General features: G+C 41.3%; 1 protein-coding gene across 2 annotated transcripts in view; it reads left to right on the top strand.

The window, feature by feature from the left end:
* LOC106868631 (nucleolar protein 11) overlaps window positions 1-6,794 on the top strand; it is a 57,974-nt gene that overhangs the window by 7,335 nt on the left and 43,845 nt on the right. The window lies entirely within an intron of this gene.

Here is a 6,794-nt window from a genome sequence, read left to right as displayed (position 1 = left end):
TGGCTTGTGCGGGTGGCACATAAAAGACACCATTTCGAGCGTGGCCGTTTTCGTGCGGGTGACACGTAAAAGCACCCACTACACTCTCTGAGTGGTTGGCGTTAGGAAGGGCATCCAGCTGTAGAAACTCTGCCAAATCAGACTGGAGCCTGGTGTTGCCATCCGGTTTCACCAGTCCTCAGTCAAATCGTCCAACCCATGCTAGCATGGAAAGTGGACGTTAAACGATGATGATGATGATGATGATGATATAAGAAACAGGTTTAAAATAATGATCATTACATATTTTTCCTTTATTGGAGCAAATTTGGCTTATAACTGTTTCTAGTAGTCACTATAGGTACATTATAGGTTTACTCAATTGGTCTATTGATCAATTGGGGAAAATTCAACAACCTAAGAAAATTAATGCTACTTTTGTCAGAGCCATTTCTGGTTAAAACAAGCAGAGCATTGGAGGAATGGCTATGGTATGGGGAAAGTCAGAGAAGATGGAAATATTCAAGTAGAATAAAGAGCAGAGGAAGATAGGTTACAAAGGGGTGGAAGTAGGTAAGGGGATGGTATAGGAGTCACTTACTAGAAGTAGGGGCATTGTATTGCTAAGTTTGGGAAAGGAACAGTCTAAAACATTAGTGTTTGTAGTCAGCACCCATTACCATATTAGCATTGTTTATAGGTTAAACTAGCAGAGATACCCATGTTACATGCAATTGAAGAATTAGACTTTTCTGTTATATTTTCTGTAATGAACTGGAATACCTATGATTCAAATTTCATCAAAATTGCAGATGAGGTTTCTTTCACTCTTTACACACCCTAAAAAATTCTAATCATGACACATGTATCCCATACTAATGATCTTTATGTGCAGATTTCAAAGTTCCAGTCTTATGGAACCTGTTAAAAGGATTTTGCTCCTGAAAAATGGAGGTCATGGAGCTCTAAAATGTGGGAGTTAAGGCCCCTATTGAGGGTGGGTGTGTTAATGTCAACCAGAGAAGTTGAATTGTTGAGAATCTTTTTAACTTGGGTCTGATATGTATTGTCTGAATTTCTTTGAAATAGGAAATATGTATGTTCACTGGGTTTGTAAAAGAGAGCAAAGCTACAGGAAACCAAAAGACAAATGATCACAATAAGCAGTCAGCTACCCTACCCTAGTCATTACTACTCCCCAATGTAGGATTCCTCACCATACAGGTGACAGGCACAGCTGTAAGATGCATTACGGATCTATAGCAATTGGAAGGGCATGACCCAACTGAAAACATTAACAACTGTGTGACGTGAGGGCTAAGGAGAAATGAAAGTGTCACCTCTGGAGTTTGCAAATGACCACTATACCGATAGGTAACTGGACAGAATAAATTTACAATCTATAAATGTGTTTGAATAACCGGTCACTCATCTGGGAAGGCCTTGAAATAAATGTTACCATCAGGGGACTATGTGTGACCTAGTGAGAGCCTGTCAGGGGATATTGGCATTGGCCACGATATACATAGACATACATACATATATAAAATATAAAAACCTAAGTAAAATAAAATGAATTAAGTCTTTAAAACATAGCAAAATGAGGCTAAATAAGTAGAACACCTATAAACATATACATAAAACAATATTAGGTAATTCACATTTATCGCCTTGTCAGTATACCCATCCCAACCTATACCTCTCACTATATTATTAAAGTTAACTAGGGAACCTGCTGAATCATTTATTTAAAAAATGCTCACTAATTCCTGCCTATGGTTAATTAGATTACCCACTGCTTTTAGGATTTGGAATGACCCCTCTAGGCAAAGTTCACATCTACCTATTGCGTGTAGTTTAGCTCTACTGAAGATTGACCATTTCAGTTCATATTCTGTTTCTTCCTCCCTAAGTTGCCATATTAGCTTGCTAAATGATGTCACATTTTCTTTATTTTTATACCTAAATGACGAGATGTATTTGTAAATGTTGTGGTGCAACATCCTATGTATTTGTAAGTTGTTCTGGGTTACTTCTGCACATTCATATATTAAATTCCTTCCAAAGCATGATTTAACACACATTCCCTATCCCCTCTACAGTTACAACTGGTACTTTCCTTCCTATTGCTGCTACTTTTGGAGTTATTCTCTTGTCATTATTAACTTTATCATTACCATCATTATTCTTATTACTACTATTTGTTATTACCATTACAATTACCATCCTTATTATTGTTACTCTTACCATCATCACTATCACTGCCACTGACTCTGTTCTTGTCATTTACAGTATCATTTCTATTTATATTGTCCTCCCTATTAGTCTTAACAGTAGCCTTTTTTTTTATTATTGCATATTCTATTCTGGTCTAGGTCTGTCAAAATTAAATGCTCTAATTCCCTTAATTTACAGGTATTGTGGGACGCAATAATTTGTGCTAGGTTTTTAGCAAATCTTACAGAGTGTCAGTTAACTAATCTCCCATACCTACTCAAGGAAGGGAAATTTTTGTCTAAGGCTGCAAAGAATTTCCTGGGAATGTTTGTATCTATTTGGACCCTAAATGGAGCATTGAACCAGATAGTTTCTGTATGTTTCTTTTTCCTATTCATCTTGTGGTGATCTATCTTGTGCTTTTTCCTCACTACATTATTCAGTTTATGTATATATGATTTGTGTTGTCATTATACCTACCCTTCCTCCCATCTCAGTCATTTATCCCTGGTGTCTAATTCAAGTGTCACTCTCATCTTATTTTGGCTATCTTTAAGTTGGGGTCTTATTTTTTGTTTGCTTACAAGTGGGTCTGAAATCTCTTTTGCTAGTCTGTCCTCTCATTTGTTTCATAATCTTGCTATTTTTGCTAAATATTCAGGGTGTCCCCACCCTCTGGCAGTCCTACTGTAAGGTTATTTTTTGCATTTGCTTTATGATTATAACTATTCTTCTTATCATTTGATGTGACTCCACCGTTACCTCTCCTGTTTGTACCTAAGTTAGGTTCTGTATGTGAGGATATATCTTTTTCTGTCCCTGAATTTCACTATAGCTGGCCCCACTTAATGCTATGTTATAGTAACCTATGTGCCTATTAAATATGTCCTCATTAGTCAATAACCTAAATAGTCTAGCTGACACTCCCATAAGGATAGTTCATTTACATACTTCAGGTTTTGCTTTTGTTTATGGAATGGGTGGTGTAGTCCTGTTCTAAGGTTGAGCATGGCATTGAGAAAATTAGCCTTACTATACTCTGTTTCTATCGAAAGCTTGAGTCCTAATCATCATCATCATCATTGTCGTTTAACATCCGTTTTCCATGCTGGCATGAGTTGGACAGTTTGACTAAGGACTGGTGAGCCAGAAGGCTGCACCAGGCTCCAATCTCATCTGGCAAAGTTTCTACAGCTGGATGCCCTTCCTAATGCCAACCACTCCAAGAGTATAATGGGTGTTTTTACATGCCACCGGTATGAGAGGCAGTTCTGGCAATGACCACGCTCAAAATGTGTTTTTTACGTGCTACCTGCACGGGAGCCAGTCCAGTGGCACTGGCAATGACCACACTTAAATGTTGTTTTTCACATGCCACCGGCATATGTGCCAGTAAGGTGACGCTGGCAATGATCATGCTCAAATGGTATTTTTTACATGCCACTAGTACGGGAGCCAATCAGCTGCCCTGGCAATGATCATGCTAGGATGATGCTTTTAACGTTCCACTGGCACGAGTGCCAATCAGGCGATACTGTCATCGGCCATGTCAGCGATTTTGATTTCACTTGTCTCAACAGGTCTTCGCAAGCAAAGTTTATCGTCCAATGAATGAGGGGTACTCATAAGTGGGCTGGTTACACCCACTGGCATAGGGTTATGGTCTCACTTGGCCTGTCGGGTCTTCTCAAGCACAGCATATCTCCAAAGGTCACGGTCACTAGTCATTGCCTCGGTAAAACCCAATGTTTGAAGGTCGTGCTTCACTACCTCATCTCAGGTCTTCCTGGGTCTAACTTCCTACACTTCTCTAATAATCTATTGTTACAGTTATGTATGGTAAATAGTTTGTCATCCCTATGTAATCTACTCCCATCCCCCCCCCCCCATTTCCAGGAATTCAATCTCTATGTGGATTAAGATATAAATTCCTACTAGATCTGTAACTTGGGCTGAGTCACTTGCGCCCATAGTTATATCAAAGTTATTCAGGCTATCTTTTTGTGTCCAGAGTTTCCATCATAATCTGTTATTGTTTTCCTAGCAAATATGCCTTATTTAGCAGTATGGGCATTATGGAGGTGTAATAATTACAAATGTCTATCTATATATGCTTATGAAATATTTTGCCTAGATTGATAATCTCTCACTGTTTGTTCTCTTCACCATCTCTCTCTCTCTCTCTCTCTCTCTCTCTCTCTCTCTCTCTCTCTCTCTCTCTCTCTCTCTCTCTCTCTCTCTCTCTCTTCTATGCTGACATGGGTTGGATTGAGGACTGGCAAATTGGGAGGCTGCACCAGGTTCCAATCTGATTTGGCAAGGTTTCTACATCTGGATGCCCTTCCTAACACCAACTACTCTGAGATTGTAGTGGGTGCTTTTTTACATGTCACTAGCACAGGAGCCAGTCAGGTGGTACTGGCATTGACTACACTCAAATGGTCAGGAAGCACTGGCTTCGCCCACTCTTGAATTGTGCTTTTTATGTGCCACCAGCATGGGTACCAGTCAGGCAGCACTGGCATCAGCCATGACTATGATTTTACTTGGTTCAACAGGTCTTCACATGCATGGCATATTGCCCAATGATTGAAGGGTGTTTTTAAATGGGCTAGTTATGTGACACTGGCATCAGCCATGGCTATGATCTCACTTGGCTTACCGGGTCTTCTCAAGCACAACATATCTCCAAGGGTCTCAGTCCCTTGTCATTGCCTCTTGAGGCTCAGTGTTCAAAGGTTGTGCTTCACCACCTCATCCCAAGTCTTCCTGGGTCTACCTCTTCCACAGGTCCCCTCCACCGTTAGGGTGTGACACTTTTTCACACAGCTGTCCTCATCCATATGCAACACATGACCATACCAGTGCAGTCGTCTCTGTTGCACACCACATTTGATGCTTCTTATGTCCAACTTTTCTCTCAGGGTGCTTACACTCTGTTGTTTATGCACACTGACATTACACATCCAGCAGAGCATACTAGCTTCATTTCTTTCAAGCCTACGCATATCCTCAGCAGTTGCAGCCCATGTTTCACTGCCGTGTAGCATGGCTGTTCGCACACAGGCATCATACAGTCTACCTTTCACTCTGAGCGAGAGGCCCTTTGTTACTAGCAGAGGTAGGAGCTCCCTGAACTTTGCCCAGGCTATTCTTATTCTAGCAGCTACACATAGCTCTGACAGCTATGCTGTCAGAGCATCCACCCCCACTACTGACTTGGTCACCTAGCTAACAGAAGCCATCAACTACTTCTAGCTTTTTTCCACTGGCATGTGATGGAATCTTTTTTCTGACATCTTCAGTGTTTATTGCACTTGTGCATCTTCCACACACAAAAACTATCTTCCCAGTTAACCTTCCTTTGATGTTGCTGCACCTCTTATGTGTCCATAAATTACACTGGGTAATCTTATGGAATTTCCACAGGGAAAGCCCCCGGCCCATCAGGAATCACTGCAGAGATGCTCAAAATATCTGGCAGTGTCTGCTATAGCCTAATGACCTGTATAGTTAATCAAGTGATACATGAAGGAGGCATACCCAATGACTGGTGTAGCAGCATCATAGTCAACTGCTACAAAGGTAAAGGTGACGCTCTAGACACAAACAATTACAGAGGTATCAAGTTGTTGGACCAGGTAATGAAGGTCACGGAGAGGGTCATAGCCCAACAAATTAGGGAGCAAGTCAGTTTAGATGAGATGCAGTTTGGGTTCGTTCTGATGCTATATTTCCTGTAAGACAGCTGCAAGAAAAATACCTAGCCAAAGATAAACCTCTGTACCTGGCTTTCATTGACATGGAGAAAGTCTTTGATAGGGTCCCCCGCTCCCTTATCTGGTGGTCAGATAGATGAGTGGTTAGTGAGAGCTGTGCAAGCCATGTACAGGGACGCTGTCAGTAAAGTGAGGGTTGGCAACGAGTACAGTGAAGAATTCCGGGTAGAGGTAGGGGTCCACCAAGGTTCAGTCCTCAGCCCCCTCCTATTTATCATAGTCCTCCAGGCAATAACAGAGGAATCCAAACAGGATGCCCCTGGGAGCTCCTCTATGCTGATGACCTTGCTCTAATTGCTGAGTCACTATGAGAACTAGAGAAGTTTCAGGTGTGGAAGCAAGGAATAGAATCGAAGGGCCTTAGAGTCAACCTAGCTAAAACCAAAGTCCTAATAAGTAGAAAGGTAGACAAACCACAAACTCCTTCAGGTAGATGGCCCTGCTCGATCTGCAGAAAAGGCATAGTTAGAAACTCTATAAGATGTACCCAGTATAAGCTATGGACACATAAGAGGTGCAGCACTATCAAAGGAAGGTTAACTAGAAAGTTAGTTTTTGTATGTGGCAGATGCTCATGAGCAATAAACACTGGAAATGTGCAGAGAACAACTTTTGCCACATTCCAGGGAGAAACATTAGAAGTAGTTGATAGCTTCCGTTACTTAGGTGACCAAGTCAGTAGCTGAAAGTGTAGCTGCTAGAGTAAGAATAGCCTGGGCAAAGTTCAGAGAGCTCTTACCTCTGCTGGTGTCAAAGGGCTTCTCGCTCAGAGTAAAAGGCAGACTGTATGACGCATGTGTACGAACAGCCATGCTACAT

The sequence above is a fragment of the Octopus bimaculoides genome, chromosome 7, assembly GCF_001194135.2.
Source record: "Octopus bimaculoides isolate UCB-OBI-ISO-001 chromosome 7, ASM119413v2, whole genome shotgun sequence".
Classification (NCBI taxonomy): Eukaryota; Metazoa; Mollusca; class Cephalopoda; order Octopoda; family Octopodidae; genus Octopus; species Octopus bimaculoides.
The sequence above is the reverse complement of the archived record's forward strand: the minus strand, read 5'-3'. Positions and strand labels throughout refer to the sequence as shown.